The sequence below is a fragment of the Pleurodeles waltl genome, chromosome 3_1 (genome assembly GCF_031143425.1).
Source record: "Pleurodeles waltl isolate 20211129_DDA chromosome 3_1, aPleWal1.hap1.20221129, whole genome shotgun sequence".
Classification (NCBI taxonomy): Eukaryota; Metazoa; Chordata; class Amphibia; order Caudata; family Salamandridae; genus Pleurodeles; species Pleurodeles waltl.
Genome location: NC_090440.1, coordinates 576,807,706 through 576,830,602, shown reverse-complemented (window position 1 = coordinate 576,830,602; position 22,897 = coordinate 576,807,706). Strand labels below are relative to the sequence as shown.

The 22,897-nt window shown below is 44.3% G+C and overlaps 1 protein-coding gene across 2 annotated transcripts in view; it reads left to right on the top strand.

Annotated features, from left to right (window-relative positions):
* Positions 1–22,897, top strand: part of SLC22A18 (solute carrier family 22 member 18) — a 757,096-nt gene that overhangs the window by 348,246 nt on the left and 385,953 nt on the right. The gene's annotated exons all lie outside the window — the stretch shown is intronic.

The window sequence follows — 22,897 nt, the reverse complement described above, 5'->3', positions numbered from 1 at the left end:
GCCCACTGGACCTGGCTCACCCTCGGGCTTCATAAAAACAAGCGTAGGAGCCCCCAATTGTTTTTCTTTTTACAATTTTTGCTGGATCCGCTGCAACTCGCGGCAAAAATTAAAAAAAACAAAATGCTTTTTTGCCCTTGTGGGAAGGTCAAATTGGGAACCCAGCACCAGAGCTATGTTTTTTTGTGGGACTTGACTAAAGCCAAGTCCCAAGATGGCTGCCAACTCTTCCTGGTTGAAGTGTTGGCTGCCATTCAGAGCTCTGTATTTCCCTGCATAAACTCGTTATTATTCGCAAATCCTTTGCACCTCTAGATAGCTATATTGCTTTTTTTTTCAGTATCTCGAAAACGACTGAATGACTTTATGCCAACTAACAAAAATTACTCTTTCTGAACCAAGAGCTACCTTTCTGCCAAATTTGGTGTAATTCTATCCAGCTGTTCGAGCTGTAGTCGTATCTAAAATCCCAATGGAGTTGTAATGCTAAATGCACTTTTTTTACCTCCATTTTTCTCTGCCCTCACTTGACGGATCATCCCGAAACTTCCTATGCACAACAAGATTCACAGGAACACTATTTTTTGATACATTTCACCAAGATTCTTCAAATGACCCCAAAGATATTGGCAAGTCAAAAAGCACTTTTTCAATGGAAACATGGTCCTAACTATAACTACCTACTGGTGACATGCCTGTGGACAAGGTGGGAAGGGGAGTTAGGGTATGGGGTCACCCCCTTAACAAAAGAGACCACCTCAGGGCAAACACCAGCGTTGAGAGTGAGTTGGTATTTGCCAAGCATTGTCCACAAATACCTTTGGATGTGCACTTTACAAAAACCTTTTTTGCATTTGGTTTAACAGACAATAGTATTTCTCCTTGTATAATAGCACCCTAGTCCACATATTTGAGGATGAAGGGTACATGACATTTGAATTGTCACTAGGTTTATTTATGACATTGTGAGTGCTAGGTCGGGGGTTTATGAATGATTCTGAATTAATCTTTAGAAACCATAGCTTCAAATAAATAATACTCATTTCTTTATGATAGGCAACATATGATGAACCCAGTCACCTATTATAAAGAAATGATGTATCTGCACAGTTGTAATACCTTATTCTAGTTGAGCTCTGACGTCACAATGCCTGCTGCCAGAAGTAGCATCCAAGGGGAAAGGCAGGTCAGGTCACAGAGCATAATTAAAGCACCTGTTTAAAGGATAAAAACAAAACTGGCTTTTCTTTTTTCTGTTCTGTTTTTCTAGCTTTACAGTGACAAGCAGAAAGGAGATAATTATAGCATTTGTAAAAAAAAATTTATGCTGGTTGAGGGGGGTTGCGGGATCCCACTCGTGGATGTGCTGCACAGCGGTAGTTCTGAGGAGTTGTGGGGCTGTGATGCAAGGTCCTGCATCAAGGATGCACCATGAAGTGGCAGTTCCAAGGAGCTGTGGAGCTTCAATACAAGGTCTTGTGTCAAGGATGCATTGTGCAGCGATGGTTCCAAGGAGCTGCGGGGCAGCAGCGCAAGGTTCTGTGTTGCTCAGCGGTGTTTCTGAGGAGCTACGAGGTCCTGCACCAGACATGCATTGCACAGCAGCGGTTCTAGTGTGCAGCTGTGTGTCGATGCATTGCACTGCACCGGTTTAGCTGAAAGACCAGTGCTGGGCTGACAGAGTACCTTCAGCCCCACTACCAAGGGTCTAGGGCTGGGGTGGCACCACTTGGGAGGCAGGACTCGCAACAGGTAGAGTCCAGGTGCAGGGTTCAAGAAGGTTGGAGCTTTTTATGTCCCTTGGACTCTGATCAGTAGGCCAGTCAATTAGCCCTTGGTGTCACTCTGGTGGTCCTTGGTTTAAGGTGCAGGTCCAGTCATTCTCACTCGGCAGTAGGGCAGCAGAGTAGCATGGTAGCAGAGTATCAGCTCTTCTTCCAGCAGAGCAGCACCGCAGACCTATGTCTTTCACAGGTCCAAAGGTGTACTGAAGAATTAGATCAGGAGGTTCAAAATGTATACCTGAAGCCCACTTTGAATTAGGAGACACTTCTAGGGTCCTCCCCCTCAGAGGTGTCTGGAATTTCCTGCCTCCCTCTCCTGGCTCCAGCTTGTCTGGGGTAAAAAATACTAGGGTAAAACCCTTTGTGATTATGCTGAGAGAGAGTCTTTGTGATGTGCAGTTGTGCTAGGTGATAGCTCCTTCCCCTGCAAGTCAGAGATGGCCCATCCAGCCAACGCTTATTCCCCCTTTGCATCACTATCTGGGAGTAATACTCAAAGGCCAACTGCAAGCTACATCCAGGATAAAGGCTGTAGGCATCAAATGGGTAGGACAAGAAAATGCCAACTTTCCAAAAGTGGCATTTTCAGAATTGTGACGTAAAACCCAACTTTACCATTAAAGAGGGTTTTAAATTACAATTCTTTAGAGACCAGGCTCAAGTTTTCTACCTGCTCCATATTGCAAGGTATCGCTTATTGAATGTAATAGGGTAACTTAATGTTATCCTATTGGAGAGGTAGGCCTTTCAACAGTGAAAAACAAATGTAAGAGTTTCTCACTATCGGAACATTTAAAAGTTAAAAATATGTGTCCATCGCTTAAATACACTGCATCTTGCCCTATGGGCTGTTTAGGGCCTACCCTAAGGGTAGCTTGTATGTGTTAAAATGGATAGTTTAGGCCTGGAAAAAGGTTTATTTTGCCAGGTCGAATGGCAGGTTGCAGCTGTACACGCATAATGCAGAGGCAGGCCTCCTGAGACACGTTTGAAGGGCTACTTAAGTGGGTGGCACAATGAGTGCTGCAGGCCCACTAGTAGCATTTAATTTACAGGCCCTGGGTGTGTGTAGTACCACTTTATTAGGAGCTTGCAAGTAAATCAAATATACCAAATAAGTGTGAGCCAATTTCACCATGTTTAAATGAGAGTGCACAAGAACTTTAGCACTGGTTATCTGTAGTAAAGTGTGCAGATTCCTAAAGCTAACATAGACAAATTTGACATAAACCGGAAGAGTAAGGCAAAAGTATTGGGAGAAGATTACCGGAAGGCTGACAGATCTAACAATTATGGGACTCCTTTGTGACCTGCAGTATCCTTATAATGTAGACAAGGGGTACTTTATCCATATGTATGGTAATACACATTTTGAATAGCCCATGAACTGTAACATTGAGGAACGGCTTTGGCGGGCTTCTGAGAATAATTTTGAGGGAGGGTACACGAGAGAGAGAGACTCTACATGTGACCCATTGTACGGTGTCATACTCAAGTGTGCGAATCATCTGTTTGAAGGTCTATGTTACACTCTTTGATTGTGTGAGACTTCTACCTAGTTTGACATTCTGGGGTTGTGTAAGCCTGTGCTTACTTAAGACTTACCTGTCTGTACATGAGAGAGACTCTGTGAACCTGGAAGCCTATGCCTGCTGTGCAACTTAAAACTCTTATGCATACATATGTGTATGTCTGGAGCAAGAGACTTGTCCATTTATTGTTTTGACATTTTACGTAGTTTACACAGCAAAATGAAGAGAAAAGGCAGGCTGCAGGCATCGTAGTCCGCACTGTCCTTCCCCTAATGTTTCTCCCTGCAATGAGTTGTGTGTGAAGAAAACTGTCCAGACAGTATGCTGTACCTGGCTGGTATCGAAGTTTCAGTGGCTGAGAAGAAAAGATTAAAAACAAGACTTGACATGCCTGGGCATCAACTATGACAGTAAGGAAGCAGTCTATGACTGCATGCCCGCTTCACCCTGCCTGTCATGGGAGGGGAGAAAGGTCATGCAGAATCTTCCTAGTCCATTGAATGAAAAGTTTACCAGTAATTGTAACTTTTCCAACCTGGTCCAATATCTGCAGTGTGCCAGCTTTGATTCCCCAGACGCACTTCAGTCCAAAGCATTTGTCTGCTCAGGATTGTCACAACATTTTTACTCTTTTGAGATAGAGCATGTGCAGTCGCTTACAAAACATTTTGTTTTCATAGAAGGGTCTTAGAGCCGCCCCATTGCTTACCTTTGTTTGGCTTTCTTGTCGGTCATATTTTCTGGCTCCTGATTGGTCAGTATTAGCCGGTTTCACTTTCTCTTCTTCTGTTCCTCTTGTCCCTGTAACGTGGACCTAGCACTGTTCGTTTATTGTTTTTTTTTAGCGTGCTTCCGCTGCTTGGGCTGGGATTGAGGTACTATTTTTTTATTCTTCCCTCAATGATATTTGGATCACTTTACATGAGCACCAGTTACATTCCACAAGGTCACGTACATTTTTTTTAGGCATAGGGAGGTTATGTGATTTGCCCAGAATCACAGGATATTGAGCTGATGCCGAGACTCGAACTTGGTTCCCCAGTTCCAAAATCACAGCTCTGGCCATAAGACCACATACTCTCCTGGAACTCACTGGTGTTCTAGGTGGAGATGCCAGCTGAGTTTCTAAAAGCACTTTGGAAGTCATTCTACCTCTGTCTACTGCATGCCCCAGCCCAGGCCATTGGCCCAGGCAATTGCTACTTCTGGGCAAACTGACTTCTCCAAGTCCAAGCAAGTATTCTCTCTGGACCCTAAGCACCATTCATTGTAGGTAAATTGATCTCACTCCAACCCAGGCAAGTAGCCTCTCTGTGACCCAAAAACATTCTCTTATGGGCTACAGAATCCCGCACAACAATCTCCTCCAACGTCCCCGGCCTGTGCTTGCAGACATTTAAGAGCATATTTATGGGAATAGTGGGGCTGTGCGGCGCAGCAAGTGACCTTGCTGCGCTGCACTGCATTCCTGGGAAACGGCAGGAGTAAGCAGTATTTAAAAGAATAAAGCTCATTCCTTATTTTCCCCCTGCGCTGGTGAACAATGGACTGCCCAGCGCCAACACAGGCACCCATGCATTACAGTGCAAGGGTGCCCACATTGCATGCAAGATTGTTTTTGTGCAGGTAGCAGCACCTTCCTGCACAGAAACAATCCTGATAGGCTTTTTCCTCTTCTTTTGTGTGCTGCAAATAGATGTGTGCAGCACATATAGAAAGAAGAAAAACCAAGGAGTAATAAAGATATTTCTCTTCATTATGCCTCTCCTTGGGAGGTGTATCTTTTTGGTGCATTCCCAGGTTTACACGTTCTGGTAAATATGGAAATGCGTAAAAATCCATGGATGTTGCACGGGAACACCCTTGCAACACCCATGGAAACACCTCACTGGCACAGAGTAATATAACGCAGCAATTTGTGCTGCATTACATTACTCAAGATTTATGAAGCCATGCAGGGCCAAGCAAGGTGGCCTTGTGTGACTTCATATATTTCACTTAAGGTTTGCGTTTCTCTTGCATCATGTTGCATGGTGCAAAAGCGACGCACAACGGGCCATAAATAATGGCCCTTAGTTCAAAGTGGATGTGTTACGTACGTACTAGGCTCCCAAAATACAATCCCATATCTAGGATTAAAAAGGATAAACAGGGAAGAAAATAGTAAAAGGTTACTTTCCCCTGCTTCGTCTCTACCCAAGTCAGTGAGCCTCGGGGTCACGGGATGCACATTATAAATTGTGAGGGACTTATTTATGGGGAATTGGCGAAGGGCAGTGCCCCAAGTCTTCTTGCTGTGCAGCCCTACGCCAATGTGAAAGGGCAGGTCTGTACTGTATTTATGCAAAATGGTGATACCTGTCCTTTCCCCCTGCCCTTGGCAACAATTGGGTGCCTAGCTCCAAAGCAGGCACTCTTGCACCATGGTGCAAGGGAGCCTGCGTTGCATGGCGGATTGTTTTTGTGCAGGAAAGGGCCCCTTCCTGCACTAAAACAATCCTGAGAGGGGTTTTCCTCATTGTATGTGTGCTGCAGAATGCAGTACACATGGAAAGAGAAAAAAATGAAAATATTTCTCCTCGTAACGCCTGCTCTGGGGAGGCGTAAGGTTTTGGTGCTGCCCCAGGTTTACATGATTAAGTAAATCTGGGGCAGCATCAAAATCCATGGGTGGTGCATGGGAAAATTCACTGCAACACCCATGGAACACCTCCCTAGAGCAGATTAAGACATCACAACAATTTGCGCTGCTTTGTCTTAATCCATATCTGTGAGGCCATTTAAATCCACTCAAAGTGGCTTTGTGTGGCCTCATAGATACGGTTGAGAAGCTTGCGCCACCGGAGTGTCAAAAAAGTGACTATCATAAATATGCCCATGAACATGTTTCTGTGCTCTTTTGAGAGCCACATGCCACAGAGATCACCTGTTGGCTCTGGCATGCTTATTGTACTAAACAGTTTTGAGGTAGCTGCACATTACGTTTACCTGTGTGAAATCCGCACATTGTTTTAGGTACTGATGCAGGCCAAATAGCTCAAGTGAGGCTTCTAGCCATTGACCTAGGCTGTCCTGTTTAATTCAACATTCACTCCACAGAATGTTGGAGTGCCCGGGCGTTATCTTAGTGGGACACAGGCCATACAGCGTGTCAAATAAAGCTCTTTATTGTGTTTGAAGAGCATCCGAGATTCACACGCTCATAAAACACCAGCAGGCCGGTACCACAATGAAATGGTTGCCTTTGCTCATCTGTGAACACGTGTGCTTGCTTAGGTGCAGAGACGTTTAAAGTCATGGGCTGGGTGGCCTCCGGCCCAGATCCCCAGCCTTTCAGGGGGCCGCCTGATAGAGCCAGCTCTGTTCTGCTGAGGGGTTTGCCCTGATTACCTTAAATAATTCTTAAACAGGTTGTTTTAAATACCGTTTTCCTTTATCTTAATGTGGGTGATGTATGGGAGTCTATTACAGACATTTTGCATATTAGATGTAAACACATTTTTGCATCAGTGTGTTTTTGCACTGTCATTGACCTGGCCAAAGAGGACATGCAAGAGCTGAAATCAGCTGGTAAATTCAAAGCTGTTCTGAACAGGGGCACCAAAGTTAGGTTTGGCATAGGGCCTCTGAAATCCTTAAGATGCCCATGTTTAGGTGGTTGGTCTGGAGAATGCACCATTCTACTCCACTCTGTGCCACTTCACTTCATGTCACTGAAATCTATGCTGCACCTCTCCACTCTACACCACTGCACTCTGTGCCACTCTACTCTGCACCACTCTACGACACTGCACTCCATGCCACTCTACACTAAACCACTGCACTTTATGCAATTTCATTCTGCGCCAATGCACTCTATTCAAAACTAATGCACTCTACACCACTACACTCTATGCCAATCTGGACTGCACCACTACACTCTACATCCTTATACTCTAATCTGTAACACTCTACACCACTCTACTCTATACTATTGCGCTCTACGTCACTGCATTCTGCACAACTCTATTCTACCCTGCATCACTCTACTCCACACCACACTCAATGATGCTGTTCTCAGGAACACTACACTCTCTGCCACTAATCGCTATAACACTCTACTCTCCGCCACTGCACTTTATGCCACTGCACTCCACACCACTGCAGTCTACTCTGCACCACTCTACTCTATGCCTCTATGCACTGTACCTCACTCTACGCCTATGCAGCCTATACCACTCTAATCTGCATCACTCCTCTCTACGCTGCTCTTCTCTGTAAAGACTCCACTCCAAGCCACCGCATTCTACTCTGCACCACTCTACGCCACTCTGCTCTATTCTGTACTACCCTACACCACTGCACTCTGTGCCACTCTACTCTAATCTCAATGCCACTGTACTCTACGCCACTGCACTCTAAGGTACTCTGCACCACCCCACCCTGCATCACTGCACTCTGTCACTGCAATCTAAGACACTGAACTGTAGGTCCCTCTATTCAGCACCACCCTAATCTAAGCCACTGCTTTCCACACTACTACATTCTACAATGATGCATTATATACGGCTGCATTCTGTGCCGCTGCACTCTGCCCCACTGCACTCTATGCCACTGAACACTATGCCACTGCACTCTGTCAGTCTATGTGCACCCCTTCATTCTATTCCAATGCACTCTACGCCACTCTAAAACACTCTCCGCCAGTCCACTATATGCCACTCTACGTGACTCTGCTCTGTGCCCCCGTGCATGACACCCTATGCCACTCCACTCTACGCCACTCTACCCCACTCCACACAATGCCACTCTGCTGAATGCCACTTCACTCATTGCCACTCTACTCTACACCACTGCAACTGTTCCACTCTACTCTATGCCACTTTTTCTCTACTACACTCTACACCACTCTGCTCCACTACACACCATGCCATGCCACTCCACTCTGCTCCATTCCAATCTATGCCAGTCCACTCTACTCTACGCCAGTTCATGCTACTCTAATCCACTATATGCACTCCACTCTATATCACTCCACTCTATTCCACTCCAAGCCACTCTGCTCTCCTCCAAGCCACTCTACTCCACTCCATTCTATGCCGCGGCACTCGATGTGAGTACATGTTTTATCTCTTTCCCCTGTAAGCCTCTCTACCCCGTCCCTTGTCACTGTATCATACCTACTGACGTCTCTCACTCCTGTGTTTCTTTGACGATCCCCTCTCCACCCTCTGTCCCCTGAATTCTTCTGTTTAGACTTTTTCTCTCTGCCCTCCTGTTGCTTTAACCCTTTTTCCTAACCTGTTTTGCCTTGAAAATGTTGTTTTCAAAAAGTGTTTCTGCAAAAATACCTCACTCCACCAAAACGTAGATGAGAAATCCTTTTGTTTTAGTGGAAAATTAAGCCTGTACGTGTCTTGCTGGGGGTTAATGGGAGCTAATTGCCTGCTTTCACGCACTCCTTGCTAAAGGCCTGCATTAATCTCCATTAAGCAGCAATCCTTTTTAGGTAAAAGCCTACCAGACAGCACAGGTGTCTGGTTTGCAAAGACATCTTAGGCACATTCTGAAAGCTGACATAGGAAAGCAGTCTGCCCATCCCTTACTATTGGCTCTCTGGTTTTTAACTTACATTTGCTTGCTTTCTGTTTACTAGCTTTATTTGTTTTAGGCTGTCCAGCATGCCTTTTTCCCTCCCGTATAGCATAGCATGTTTATTGTATGCTTCTATGAATGCTCGCTGACGCCTTTTAATGTTGTTTTTATTGTGTCATAGTTGCAATGCATTCAGAGACCGAGATCAACAGTCAGGTTCTATTTTCAGAGGGAGCTTGGTGTTTACTTTTCATTCTCTGTCTTCAAAGTGAGAGGATCTGCCTGAAAATATGGGAGGAAAGGCTTTTTTCCTAGAACACAACAAAATTTAAATGTCTGTAAATGAACTGTGGAAATATTTCAGAATATATCAGAATCAGGAAAGCGAAAATGAACCACATTTATTGTAATTCTGAAGTGTGGTGGAAAGAAATATTGTAATAATGTGCAAATCTGACGGTAATTTCCATTGAAAATGCGTTGTCTGTAATAGCAGTGCGCTACCACACCAGGCATGCTCCACTCTATGCCACTTTACGACATAATAAATCACTCTGTGCAACTCTGTGCCCTTCCACCTATGCCACTCCACTTTAGTCCACTCTATTCCACCCTACTTGACTCCAGGCCACTCCTCTCTACACCACCCTATTATATGCCATTCTACTCTATGCCACTCTACTCCACAAGAGATTATGCCACTCAACTCTACACCACTCTGTTCCATTACACACTACTTTACTCCACTTCAAGACATTTAATAACACTCCACTCTATAATGATCCACTCTGTGACACTCCACAGCACTCCATTCTATGACACCCCACTCCACGGCACTCTACAACACTCCACAAAACTCCACTCCTAGACACTCCACTCTCCGACACTCCACTTTTCAACATTCCACTCTAAGCTACTGTAAGCTAAGTCACTCCATTCTATGACATGCTACGCCCCTCTGCTCTACTCCCATCCACGTTACACCCCTCCACACCACTCTGCAACACTCTACTCCACACAACTCCCTCTATGTCACTCCACTCAACTGCACTCCATTCTATCAACAACACACTAATCCACTGCGCCACTCTACACCACTCCACTCTACGCCACTCTATGACACTCCACCCTATAACAGTATTCTCCACTATGTGCCTCACCAGTCTGTCTTTCCACTTTACATCACTCCACTGTACACCACTCCACTCTACTATACGCCACTCCACAACACTTCACTCTACTCCACAACAATCCACAACACTCCACGACACACCATGACACATCACTCCAGTCTACGCCACTCCACAACCCCCCACTGCACTCTGCGTCACTCCAGAACCCTCTGTGCCACTCCGCTCTACGCCACCCCACTCTACAACATTCTGCTCCACTCTATGCCACTGTATTCTATGACACTCCACGCCACTATCTTCTACGCCACTAACTAGGCAGGCTGAATAGCAACCACACTATTGCACAATATGGCCAACAAACATTGGCAAATTCAGTAGCTCTGACATGGGCGAGACCTATTGGCTTTGCTAGTGCTTGCTATTATTGGCTTTGTTCAGACCTATATATTAAATGTTATTTTTTATTCTGCTTTTATTCAGACATGGACTTCCTTGCAACAAGTTCATGCCATTCATGCAGTGCTTTGGGTGGACAGGTACTGCCAGGTACTGAGTACCTGCACTCCTTTAATGTGAAAAGGTGAGTACTGGCACTTCGAAGCAGAGGTCCTATACTTTCAATGGGAGAGTACCAGACGTAGTAGCAAACAGGTACTTTAGGACAGAGAGTACCTGCATTTCCGTATTTCCATTTCAAACACTGGATTGAGGTTGTCAATTTCTTAATAGTGAGAAACCGAGTTGCCCTTTTGTTGATTCAACTCAGTGATGGGCAGGTTTTACACATGTCTCAACCAAGGAGTTTTCCTCATGGGGCTAACTGACTGGTTTGCTTGGTGTAGGTACTTAGACCAGTGTGGGGCATCGGCATGGTTAAATCAGTATATAATTAATCCTGACCTTGAATTGCTAATCACATATAATATTACAAAGAGAACGCCTGCCAAAGTACACTCTTATTAGTCTTATTGCCAAACTGGTACAGGGAAAAAAACATATATTTAAAAGGACTCTCAACCGCACTTCTGTGTGGCATGCTTCATCATTGAGTCCTGACATGGTACCTCTAGAATTGCTGGGCGAAGACTCAATGATGAAGCATGCAACATAGAAACGTGGGTGAGACTCCTTTTAAAAGTATGGTTTATTTCTCGTCGCCATTTTAGAAATAGGACTAACAAGAGTCTACTTTATCAGGCGTCCTCTCTGGTAAAGTATACAATTAGGGGAAGATTAGGTGCCCTTCCAGGACCTTCTCCCTTCCTCGTTGTAAAGTAGTGTTGTTCGTAAGATAGCCTGGTAAAAGTTATTCTTGTAAGATTGTCAATTTTGTTGATCAAGGCACAACTACAACATATGCCTTTTTATGGTTGCTCGATAGCGCAGCTGTCGTCAGACGATTATGTGAATAACAGTAGAGGGGCTTTGGCTCCACCCACATGTTGGGAACGAGGAATATATATTTTAATTGGGCAAATGAGGTGTGCTTCCACAAAAAAGTGCTTGTCCTCTGGGCAGCTTTGATAATTTTGTTTATTTATTTAGCACCCAGTGAACTTTCAGGGGCACACACATGACATAATAATGTTCCAAAAGTGTCTAAAATAGCTCAATAGTTTATGGTGTTTGTCTTTCTTTCGCAGCAGCATTAATGGAAGGAAGGCAGTCATTAACCTACAGCTAATATTATTGTACAGTTCTTTGCTTCCACTCAAATACATATTAATTCCCATGCTATTTGTTTGTAATGCTTCACAATACCATACAGCATTCATTTAAAGCCAGACCTATAGGTATTGCCTGTGCATGTTTCCAGCACAGCTGTCGCCAGACCATTATGTGACCATCAAAGGGGGGCTTTATCTCCACCCACAGGTTGGAAGCTAGGAATACATATTTTAATAGGGCAGAGGTTGTGTGCTTCCACGCAAAAGTGCTTGCCCTCTGTGCAGCTGTGATAATTTTGTTTATTCAGACTCAATTAACTTTCAGGGACACACACGACATAATAATGTTGTAAAAGTGTCTTAAATAACTGAGTAGTTTTTGGTGTTTGTCTTTTTTTGCTTTCTTTGGCAGCAATAGAAATGGGAGGATGGCAGTCATTAGCCTACAACTAATATTATTGTACAGTTCTTTGCTTCCACACAACTACATATTAATTCCTGTGCTATATATTTGTAATATTTCACAATGCCATGCAGCATTCATTTAAAGCCAGACCTATAGGCATTGCCTATCCATGTTTCTGATGGATACATCTGCCTGTGGATTCCTCATTTGTTGAATATCCCAGAGCGCCAGCATTCCACAGAAACTTTTCTTCATAGCTCTCCACCTTGAGGAGGACTTTATAATCCCACAACTGTGCACGCGTCTCCACTTAGTCATTGGAGCCATAATAAGCCCTTGTCGTCATGCTGACATCAGTTATTTTTCCTATCCATTTGACGCATAACGGTTTTCTCATCTCTCCTTTAGGTTTGCTGTTGGCAACAGTGTTTCAGGTTAGAAAGCAGAAGAGGCTGTTTTTTCTGCAACAATGTCTCCGTCAAGAAAGTCCAGATTCGAGCCCTGCCATGAGTGTGAGGGTCAGATGTCGATCACTGACCCTCATGATGACTGTCTCTGGTGTCTCAGCTCGCACTACAACGTCGACGTCTATCCTTTGTGTCAGAAGATGAACCTGAAGGCCTTGAAAGAAAGAGAGGAGAAGCTCTTCATGGCCAAGGCAATGAAGTAGAAAAGAAATCATCAGATGTCTCGACCTCGTTCAGAGTCACCATTTCATCACTCCTCAAAGTCATCCAAGAGGAAGAACAAAAAGAAGTGGCGTCACAGTTCCTGACGTCGATCTTCATGAGCTGTTTCTCTAACGTCGGTGTCTCTGCAGTCGAGGTCGACTGAAGGCTCTCCAGCTCCATCTCCTGTAGCCTGTCTAGTGTCACCTTTAAGTCCTGTGAGACCTCCGACTTCACCTGTGCATCTTGATCTGGAGCAAGAGGTGGTTCCCCCGCCTCCAATTCTTCCTCCAGTTCCTCCACAGGAGCAAGAGTAACCAGCTTTCCCTGGTCTTGGAACATGTCCTTCCAGCTTTGTAACTGCTATGTACAGCTTAGGCTGCAGCTCCACCTGGTGCACCTGCGGGTCCCATGGGTCTAATGTCTTATTCGCCGACACCATTCATGTGATGGCCCAAGTACCCTGGCCTTCTCTGGCACTGAGGAAGGTGACTCCTTCTCCAGTTGAAACTCAGCAGGAGTCAACGGCACGGATTGCACCATCACAGACATTAAAAGGCTCCACGCTGGGATTGCATCATTCGATTCCTGTTTATGTGGTTCAGTGGCTCAGGTGTCGAATTCTCTGAAACCAACACCACTACAGCCATTGCCTGTGTCGATTCAGTCTTCTGTGGTGCTGATCCCATAGGAAAGTTCAGCGCTTTATGGAGGAAGAACAAAATCTGTGTACCTAGCAAGACCCTGACCAGGAAGAAGGTGAGATACTTTCACATGATCCAGATTTTGAGGGGCTGGATGTTGCAAGTGGCTTGGACACTTCCCCAGAATGAGAGTTAATGTCACCAAAAGGCATGCTTCCTCCTGAGGTCATGTCATGCCATGCAGTGATAAGGGAGGCTACAGACATGTTGGAGTTTCCCCTTCCTACAGCTGAACCTAAGCCTATTCTGGTGACAGAGGTACTGCATTCTGCTTCCTCTGTGTCTGAGCTACTATTGCCTTTTAATGAGGCTTTCACTGAGTCTGAGTTGGACATTTGGTAGAAACCTTTGTCAACCCTAGCAGTGCTTCGGCCCATTTCTAGAAGGTGCAAGACTTCTCCAGGGGAGTCTGTGTTTTTGAGTAGTCACCCATCACCCGAAAGTTTGGTGGTACAGGCTTACTTTTCCTCAAAGTTGAATCCAGGATCCTATCCAACTTCTCTAGTGGACAGGAAATCTAGGAAGATAGAGCAATCTGCAAAGAAAGTATTTTCCTCAGGGGAGTATGGCTCTGAAGTCGGTCAACTTTGCTTGTCTTTTGGGCTGGTATATTCACACCTTGATGGATTCTGTCAGGACAGTGGTTCCAAAGCTGCCGGATGATGTTCAGGAGCACTTTGTAGAACTGTCAAATGACAGCCAGGCAGTAGTGAGTTAGGTTATTCAGTCGGACTGAACACTGCTGATTTGGTGGCTAGACTACTGAGGACCTCTATTGCTACACTAAGACACACCACTTGACTGAGGGGGTCTGGATTGTCGCCTGATGTGGAGTCCACTCCAATGGATTTGCCCTTCGATGGTGCAAGACTGTTTGGCGCTGAAGCTGATTTTGTCTTGGAGGGATTCAAGGACAGTAAAGCGAAAGCAAGAAATTTAGGCCTTTAATCTCGGCCCAAAGACTTCAGGACAGTTCTAGAGGTTTGGCTGAAACTACTCCTTTCGTGGCAGACAGCAGTCCAGCAGCAGCAGTCGTCCAATCCTCTATACAAGTCTTACAGAGAGTGTGCCAAAGTTAGACAGCAAGGAGACGCCCATCAGCCTTCCTCCTTCTCTTCTTCTTCTCTCCCAGCCAACATCACAGGAAAGCAGCCCTAGTTTCACCTTCTTGGAGCATGCTTTGCCAGTGGGAGGAAGGTTTCCCATTCTGTACCACAGTGGAAGTCCATGACATCAGATCTGTGGGCTTTGAGTATAGTAGAAAATGGGTATGCCCTAGCCTTCCAGGAACTTTCCCCACCTTTCCTTCCCCAATAAAGTTTTTGTTCTGAGGAACAACATGTGCTGCTTCAGCAGGAGGTCCAATCCCTGCTTCAAAGGTTCGCAGTGGAGTTGGTTCCAGAGCAGGAATGGGGTCAGGGATGTTACTCACAGTACTTCCTGATTCCCAAAAAGGACAGCTGTTTGCATCCGATCCTAGACCTCAGGGTTTTGAATTGGTTCCTCAAGCAGGAAAAATTCAAAATGCTGACCCTGGCCCATTTGCTTCTTGCATTAGAAAAAGGAGACTGGATGGTTTCAGTCAATTTGCAGGATGTACATTTTCACATTCCCATTTTGCAGTAGCACAGGAAGTATCTCTGCTTCACAGAGATACTCTACGAACATTACCAGTTTGCGGTCAACATTACCAGTTTGCAGTCCTTCTGTATGATCTTACATCCTCACCTCGAGTCTACACAAAGGTGATGGCAGTGATCGGAGCACATCTCAGACGATGGGGGCTATCAGTATTCCCTTACCTGGATGATTGGCTGCTCAAAGCCAAGTCTCCAGAGTTGGTGTTGCGTCACTCGCAGTTGACATCTCAGTTGTACAACCTGAGCTTTTCCATCAATGTGCCCAGATCTCACCTAGAGCCCTTTCAGCACACCCTATTCATAGGGGCAGCACTGGGCACTACAGTGAATCATGCCTACCCTCCTCCTCAGAGGATTTGGGACACTCAGGCTATGATTCAGATGTTTCAGAGTGGAGCTCTGGTTCCAGTCCTGAAGGTCTTGCACCTGTTCAGTCTGATAGCCTCCTGCATTCTGTTGGTCAGCCATGCATGCTGGCACATGAGGACCCTCCAGTGGTGCCTCCGCAGGCAGTGGTTTCAGCACAATGGAGTTGCAGAGAGTTGGTCAAAATAGCCAGCGACACTGCAGTGAATCTTTGATGGTGGGTTGTGGACAGTAATCTGTCTTAAGGGACGTCTTTTTATCATCCACCTCCAGTGACCACAGTGATCATGGATGCCTTCATTCTAGGGTAGGGAGCACTTTTGGGGGATCGGGAGATCAAAGCACTTTGATCACCAGAAGAGAGATTGTTTCATATCAGTCTATTAGAACTGCAGGCAATATATCTGGCTCTCAGGCCCTTCCTCCTTTCCATTTGTGGTCAATCAGTACAGTTTTTGGCTGACAATACTTCCACAATGTGGTACGTCAACAAACAGGGAGGTGTAGGATCATATATACTCTGCATAGAAGCTCTTCGACTCTGGACCTGGGGTCAGGACCATCAGATTTGCATCATGGCAAATCACCTGGCCGGAGTTCTGAACGCACGTGCATACAGTCTCAGTCGGCATTTTCAGCTGATCACAAGTGGAGTCTCCATCTGGAGGTGGTGCTTCACATCTAGCCATGGCTGTCATTCTGCAGCCTTCAGTATCCAATGCAGGGGGCATTAGGGGAAGCTTTTCAATTGGACTAGGTCTCCCAACTGCCTTATGCGTTTCCCCCCTTAACCTTGATTCCTCAAGTCCTGAGGAAAATTAGCTAGGATCTGGCTCAAGTCATATTAATAGCGCCAGATTGGCCCAGAAGGGTGCGGTACACAGACCTTCTTCACCCTCTGCTCCGTCTCCCTTTCAGGGCAGACCTCCTCTCGCAGTCGCAGGGTCAGGTTCCACACCCCCACCTCCAGAGTCGGCACCCACATGCCTGGAGAGTGTACGGGGCAACCCGAGTTCTTTTTTTCTTTCCCCTGATGTGGTGGATGTTATTTTATCAGCCTCGCTACACTCTACCAAGCCGGTTTATGCTGGCAGATGGGCTAGGTTTGTAAAGTGGTCTCAGAAAAATTCGATTGACCCTTTAAAAGCCCATGTGTCTGATATTTTACATTTTGTGCTTTCCCTAGTGCAACCAGGTTGTGCAGTTGCAACAGTTAAGGGATATTTGTCTTCCCTTTCAGACTTCCTTTAACCAATCTTTTCTGTTTAAGTTCCCTATGGTGCTAAGATTTATTAAGGAACTTACTAATAGGTGTCCTCCCACACCGTTTATCATGCATTAGTGGGATCTTAATTTGGTACTAACTTACTTTATGGGTACTCCGTTTGAACCCTTACATAGTTGTCTTTTGAGACAACTTACTTTCAAAATGTTTTCTGGTTGCCATAACATAGGCTAGACAAGCTAGAGAATTGCAGGCATTAAGTGTGAAATCCCCTACACCACTTTCTATGCAGATAAGTTGGTATTGAGAACCAGGGCTGTTTTCCTGTAAAGGTGGTTACTCCTTTCCACTTGGGCCAGTCCATCACCCTTCCTACTTTCTATCCTCCTCCACATCCATCTAAAGAGGAGGAATGTCTTCATTGTTTGACCCTAAAAGGGCTGTGAGTTTTTATGTAGACAGGACACTTGATCTTTGGCTGGATGATCAACTGTTTATTGGTTACCTGGGCAAGATGAAAGGAAAAGCTGTGCATAAAAGGACATTGTCCAGATGGATTATCCTGTGCATAAAGGTCTGCTACGCCATGGCTAATACAGAACCCCTTGAAGGTATTAGAGCTCATTCTACCAGAGCTAAGTCTTCAACTTCTGCTTTAGCCAGATGTGTCCCTGTAGTTGACATTTGTAAAGCAGCAACTTGGTCTCCCTCCACACATTTGTGAAACACTATTGCTTAGACTCTGAAGTGGCGAGGGATGGTCATTTTGCTCATTCTGTTTTACAAGAGTTTTTGGTATAGGCAGATAGGCACTCACCTCTGAGTGGGGGACTGCTTGGGGATTCTAATCAAAAGATGAGGAGTCCACAGGTAGATGTTTCCTTAAAAAGAACAAGTTACTTTCCTTTGGTAACACTTTTTCTGCTGGATATAGTATCTATCTGTTGATTCCTCACTGAACCGCCCGCCTCTCCGTTGCTTGTCTGCATATGCTAAAAGAATTCTGTTTGTATATTGTTTATGTATATATTTCTGTATATATGTGGATTGCGATATGCTGTTGCACTTGTGATGTTGGTTTCACCCACTCTCCTCAAAGGCACATAAAAAAGTGTGTGGAAACACTTTAGTACATCAACGAGGGCTTCTTATGACTCCGATGACGTCATGTAGAGTTGCATTCAGAGCTGTGCATTATGACATCCTTGTCGACATGGAGAGCTATGAAGAAAAGCTTCAGAGGAATGCTGGTACATTGGGATAGTCAAAAGGTGAGGAATCCACAGGTAGATACTGTATCCACTAGAAAAAGCGTTACTGAAAATAAGTAACTTGTTCGTTCTAATTTAACAAAAGGGGACCAAGAGAGACAATGCTGTGAGAGGAAAAATTAGTGCAGCAGCAAGAGGACTCCAAGCGCTGAAATCTCTGATGTTTCCTACCTATGTCTGACGCCACCGTAAATAGGACAAAGTAAGGTGCATTCCTGCACATAATTAAATTGTGACCTGCGATTTCTATATTCGTTTTGAACCTATAGAAGTTTTTTTCAGAGTTAAGCGAGGAGGAGCGTTCTGTATTGGTGTTCCTCTAACTTAATTGGCCCATGTTAAGTATCCTTCGAGGATTGGTTAACAGTTATCCCTACTATCCACATGACAGGGTATGAAAACTGTTATGAGAGATCACAGTCAGATCAACTACCCCAACTACTGTTTGTGTCTGGAAGAGGAAGTAGCTGTATTGATTGCATGTTTATAAAGCAATCACAGTGGCATCTCATGAATGATATGGTAGTTAATTATAGAGAAGAAACTGATCACAACCCACTTATTTTATCTTTAAAAATCACAACATGCATTTCACAATATGTACACTTTCAAAGAAATGTTAAATTTGCTAGAGAACCTCTGGAGAAGAGTAAAATGGGTTGATGTTGTTCATAGGAACATTTTTCTTGACTTGTATGCCAAGCATTTGCCTACTTTAGAGATCTATTTCAGGATGAACAGGAACCTAACAGTGTCATGTATCTGCACACAAAGGTTGAGGAGGCAGTGCAACCATTTTTCTTTACTAACTCTTTGCGCAAAGACCTAGGTCCAGGTAACTCCTGTTGTGACATAGAGTTTAGATGACAGAAGGAAACTTTGATAGAAACTATTATGAACTGATGTAATAAAGAAGTTTTGATACTATGAGAAATATATAAAAAGACATTAAGGAATTAAAGGGATGAGTCGGTGCAACAACAGTGAGAAGATCTATTGAGTGCAACCAAGGCAAATGATACACCCACGTTTTGGCAAATAATTGCTCAAGGGCCAAAAGAAAAGGTAGCAGTGCCTGAAATACACATTGAGGAAGATAGTTGATGGGCATATTTTCGATGTTATACTCTTTTAGCATTGCGGACCAGAATAGTGAAAAATCTCATGAAGGATTAGGTATTTCCATGGACCTGTTCTCAAATCCATTATCATTCCCGTTAGAAGAGGTATTTGATGCCATGAATTCCCAAAAAGGTGTCCGAGCCCGAGGCTTGGATAGAGCACCAGTCTGATCTATTTAAGGTAGAACCACAAATTTGTGGATATTATCTTGTGACTTTAATTCCATCATTCAGAGTGGTGCTGTTCCAACATCTTGGCTTGATGTAGAAGTTGCCATTAAAAAGGCTGTAGGATTGATCCTGACAGTTATAGACTAATCATACTTATGGATAACAGCCAAAGAATATTTGGGTGATAACTGGTAATTTACATTGTTGTTTCTAATAATATTGTTTTTCACTGCCAGGCAGGCTTTCGAAAAGGGAATAGTACAATTGTCAAAGCCTTTAGATTCCATCTTTTGGTAGAGAAGTAAATTAAGTTTAAAAACGACCAAGGGACCAAATCTGAGGAATATTTCTGGCCAAATAAAAAGAGAATAAATGCTATTAAAGTAACAAATGGCAGTATAACCAGTTCTACCATTAAGCTATAATGATTTTTACTTTCTTATAAGGGGGAGAGGGTGGGACCACTGTTTAGCTACAAAAGAATGAGGAATTCAAGATGTGATTGCTTTGCAGCACCTTGAACCCCAAAATCTTACCAAACTATTGGTACCCTATCTGCCTGCCCAACTGCTGCCCAAAATGGTCAATCTATCAGTCAGAGAGCCTTGAATATGCTAGTGCTGAAAACCTACACATTGAAGGCTCTTTGTATAGGACTGTCCTGCCTTCTCACTTTAAGAGACAGACCAGATGAAATTCACAAAAGAACATAAAACCAAAGTGCTCAAACAGGTTTTGATTGTCAATCAGATGATGACGTCACTTGACTCGGCTTGCTGACGCCTCTTGTGGACGATCACTCTTCCCTACTCTGTAGCCTCCTCAGGCCAAAATGGCCCTCGAGCTTTCATGGGTATTGTAGAAAGGAAATACATAAATTAGTAAAAATTATCTTTTAGGCATTCTTCCTATTTACTGTGAATTCACTGTCTCCAAGCATTATTACCCCAGGCCTTATGGTGGTGCAGTGTGAAAATGTTTGTTGATCGCTTGCTGTTAACGTTGAGTATGTAGGGATGCTTGACAGTGAGAGGTAGGAAAGACACCTCTACCTCTGCTCACCACCTCAAAGGATTGTTTTAATATTCACATAACAATATGTTATACAGCTCAGTGTCTGCGTAGCCCATTCACAACAGAAGACAAATAATTAACCATGTATAGCCTTTTTCGACTGAGATTAGCAACATTACTGGGGTTTGAAATAGGCCTTTTCACTGCTCTTACTTGAGAGGAGTGAAAAACTATATGTTTGCGCTCTTTGAAAAAATGTGAAAAACTGGTTTTGAAGCTGGAGCTTGGGCAGACACTGATACCCACCTTTCTGTGTGCCCTCCTTTACCCTCCCGTCCTGAGGGTGTGTTTACCACCTTCAATGAGAGAATAGTGTGATCTTCCCTGCCGACTGCCTGTCTCCACACGCGTGCTCAGCAGACAGGGAAAGGTAGTGGCTGGTGCGCTGAAGCACCTACCACCTTCATCCACCTCTCTCGGGTCTACAGAAAGATATGGAAATGAGTGTTGCATGAAAGATGATAAACTGTCATTGAAGACGTCATGTTTGGGGGCATATGTAATGGTGGCAGAACATTGATTATGAATGAAAATTTACTGAGTTGAAGAAGGGCTGGCAATTTAAATGGCAGTAGGGAGGGTAGCAGGACATCTTGATGTATTTTTTTTTAAGTGTAGGACTGGAAGTTAAGAAAGTGTAGTATGGTAAGGGAAGCAATTTGTGCAAGGGTCCACCATGGCTAGCATCAATCCAAATCTGCGGCAAATATTTTTTTGCAGAAAATGCAGGGATCGTTGTTCTCTTCAGAATTCTCAATTGCCCCAGAGTTGTCTGTTTTTTCATTTACACAGATTTTTACATTTTGGAAATTATCCTCATATTTTCTGCTCCTGTCTGAATTTTCAGGCGAAGAGAATGCCTCTGAAACATCAAAACAGAAGGAAAAATATCTGTGATCCAAGAGGAATGCAGTAGTACCAGTCGTCAAATAATCTAGCAACATTGTAGGCTCTGACTGAGATACTCGTTAATTTTTAACGCATGCATCCCGCGTTGAGCAGTAGGCACTGGCATAATAAGTATTTGCAGGAAAGCTGAGCAGCGCAAGTGGCACAGCAACCCGGTCACTCCTTTCCCCTAAAATGAAACACAGTGTGCTCACAAGCAGACGGGGCCTGAGGAGAGGAGGGTGAGCAGAAGCCTTTCATGGCACCAGGATCCAGAAAAGCTGCTGGGAGATGTGCACAGGAGAAGATTGTGTTGAGGCAGACAGGGACATTGACATCAGCACTCACTCACAGATTGCTGCTGAAGACAGATTTGTGTAAGCCGGGAAGAGGCACTTTTTTTTAGAATTAGCTTGTTTTCTAAACATTCAGAAATGTTGTCACTGGCGTAAGAATCAAAAGTTTATGTATAATTTTTGTAATGTGTTTTGCACAGACTTTGCCTCTTTTTCTTTTCGAGTTCCATCAAAGACAGCCCCATTTGGATCTCATTGTCTTATTGTTCTTGGCAACGACCCATCAGTAATTCTCTATGCTACCCAAGACTTCCTTTGAAGGCATTTTACAAGAATATCACACTCAAAACCTGGCTATTCACTGCTATCATGTTCCAGCAGTGAAGAAGAAAATTAATATAATCAATGGAAGTGACTGCTTTTCTAGTTATCCCGTCTCGTCCATGTCTCTAGAGAGCTGGATAAGAAAAGAAATAGATGATGGCCCACCATCTCCCCTGCTTTCTTTACTTCTCTCAGACCACCATATACTCAAGGGTTGAGGAGGAATGTGAGTGGAGCATTGGATCCACCAGCCTCCATCTTCCCTCTCAGAGTTGCCCATAGCTGGCAGAGAAATGTATTAATTAGTATGGCTGTTAGAGGGCCACCATCAGTGTGGTTCCAGCTCTTCTTTCTAAAGCATGGCTTTAGGTGGTAAGGTGTGGAGAGCAGTGGGGGTAGATGGCAGCATGCTTGGTATTTGAATTTCAATATTTGAGTGGGTGAGGGAAGTGTCATTGCCCATCTTTGGGCATGGGTTGCAGGACTGAAGTTTGTAATTTCTGAAAATTTGTGAATATTTGTGGCGGGGAGGGTAATGCTGAGAATGGTGTTTTATTTGGGTGGGAGGGAAGGAATTGCCAGAGGGTGCATGCGTAGAGTGGTGCATAGAGTGCTGACAAGATACTGGGTATAGCTATTAATGTACATGTACCAATGAGTAGGAAATAGGAGGGAAGCAAGGAGCTGATGTGCATGATTTCCAAAATGCACCTCTACCCCGGCACTCCAGTCAGTGCAGGGGAAGAGGTTTTGGGGTAGAATACACAACTGTGACTAAGGTGGTGTCTTAACTTACGGTTCAGAGTGACATAACTAGACAACTCTAAGTTTGTACTTAGCAGCTGATGTCGCAAAACACTCCTCTTTCAAAATGTCTGTTATTTACCGTTATCCAACAGTCATCATTCCCTGCTGCTGTATTTTCTGCTCATACCACTTAATTTACCATTCGCTGTATATTTTGAAGGTTTCAACAAAAAAGTAGTTTCTATCTCATACGGTGCACGAGCTAGTTACAAAGATGGGACATGTTGTGCTGTTCAGCGGAAGACC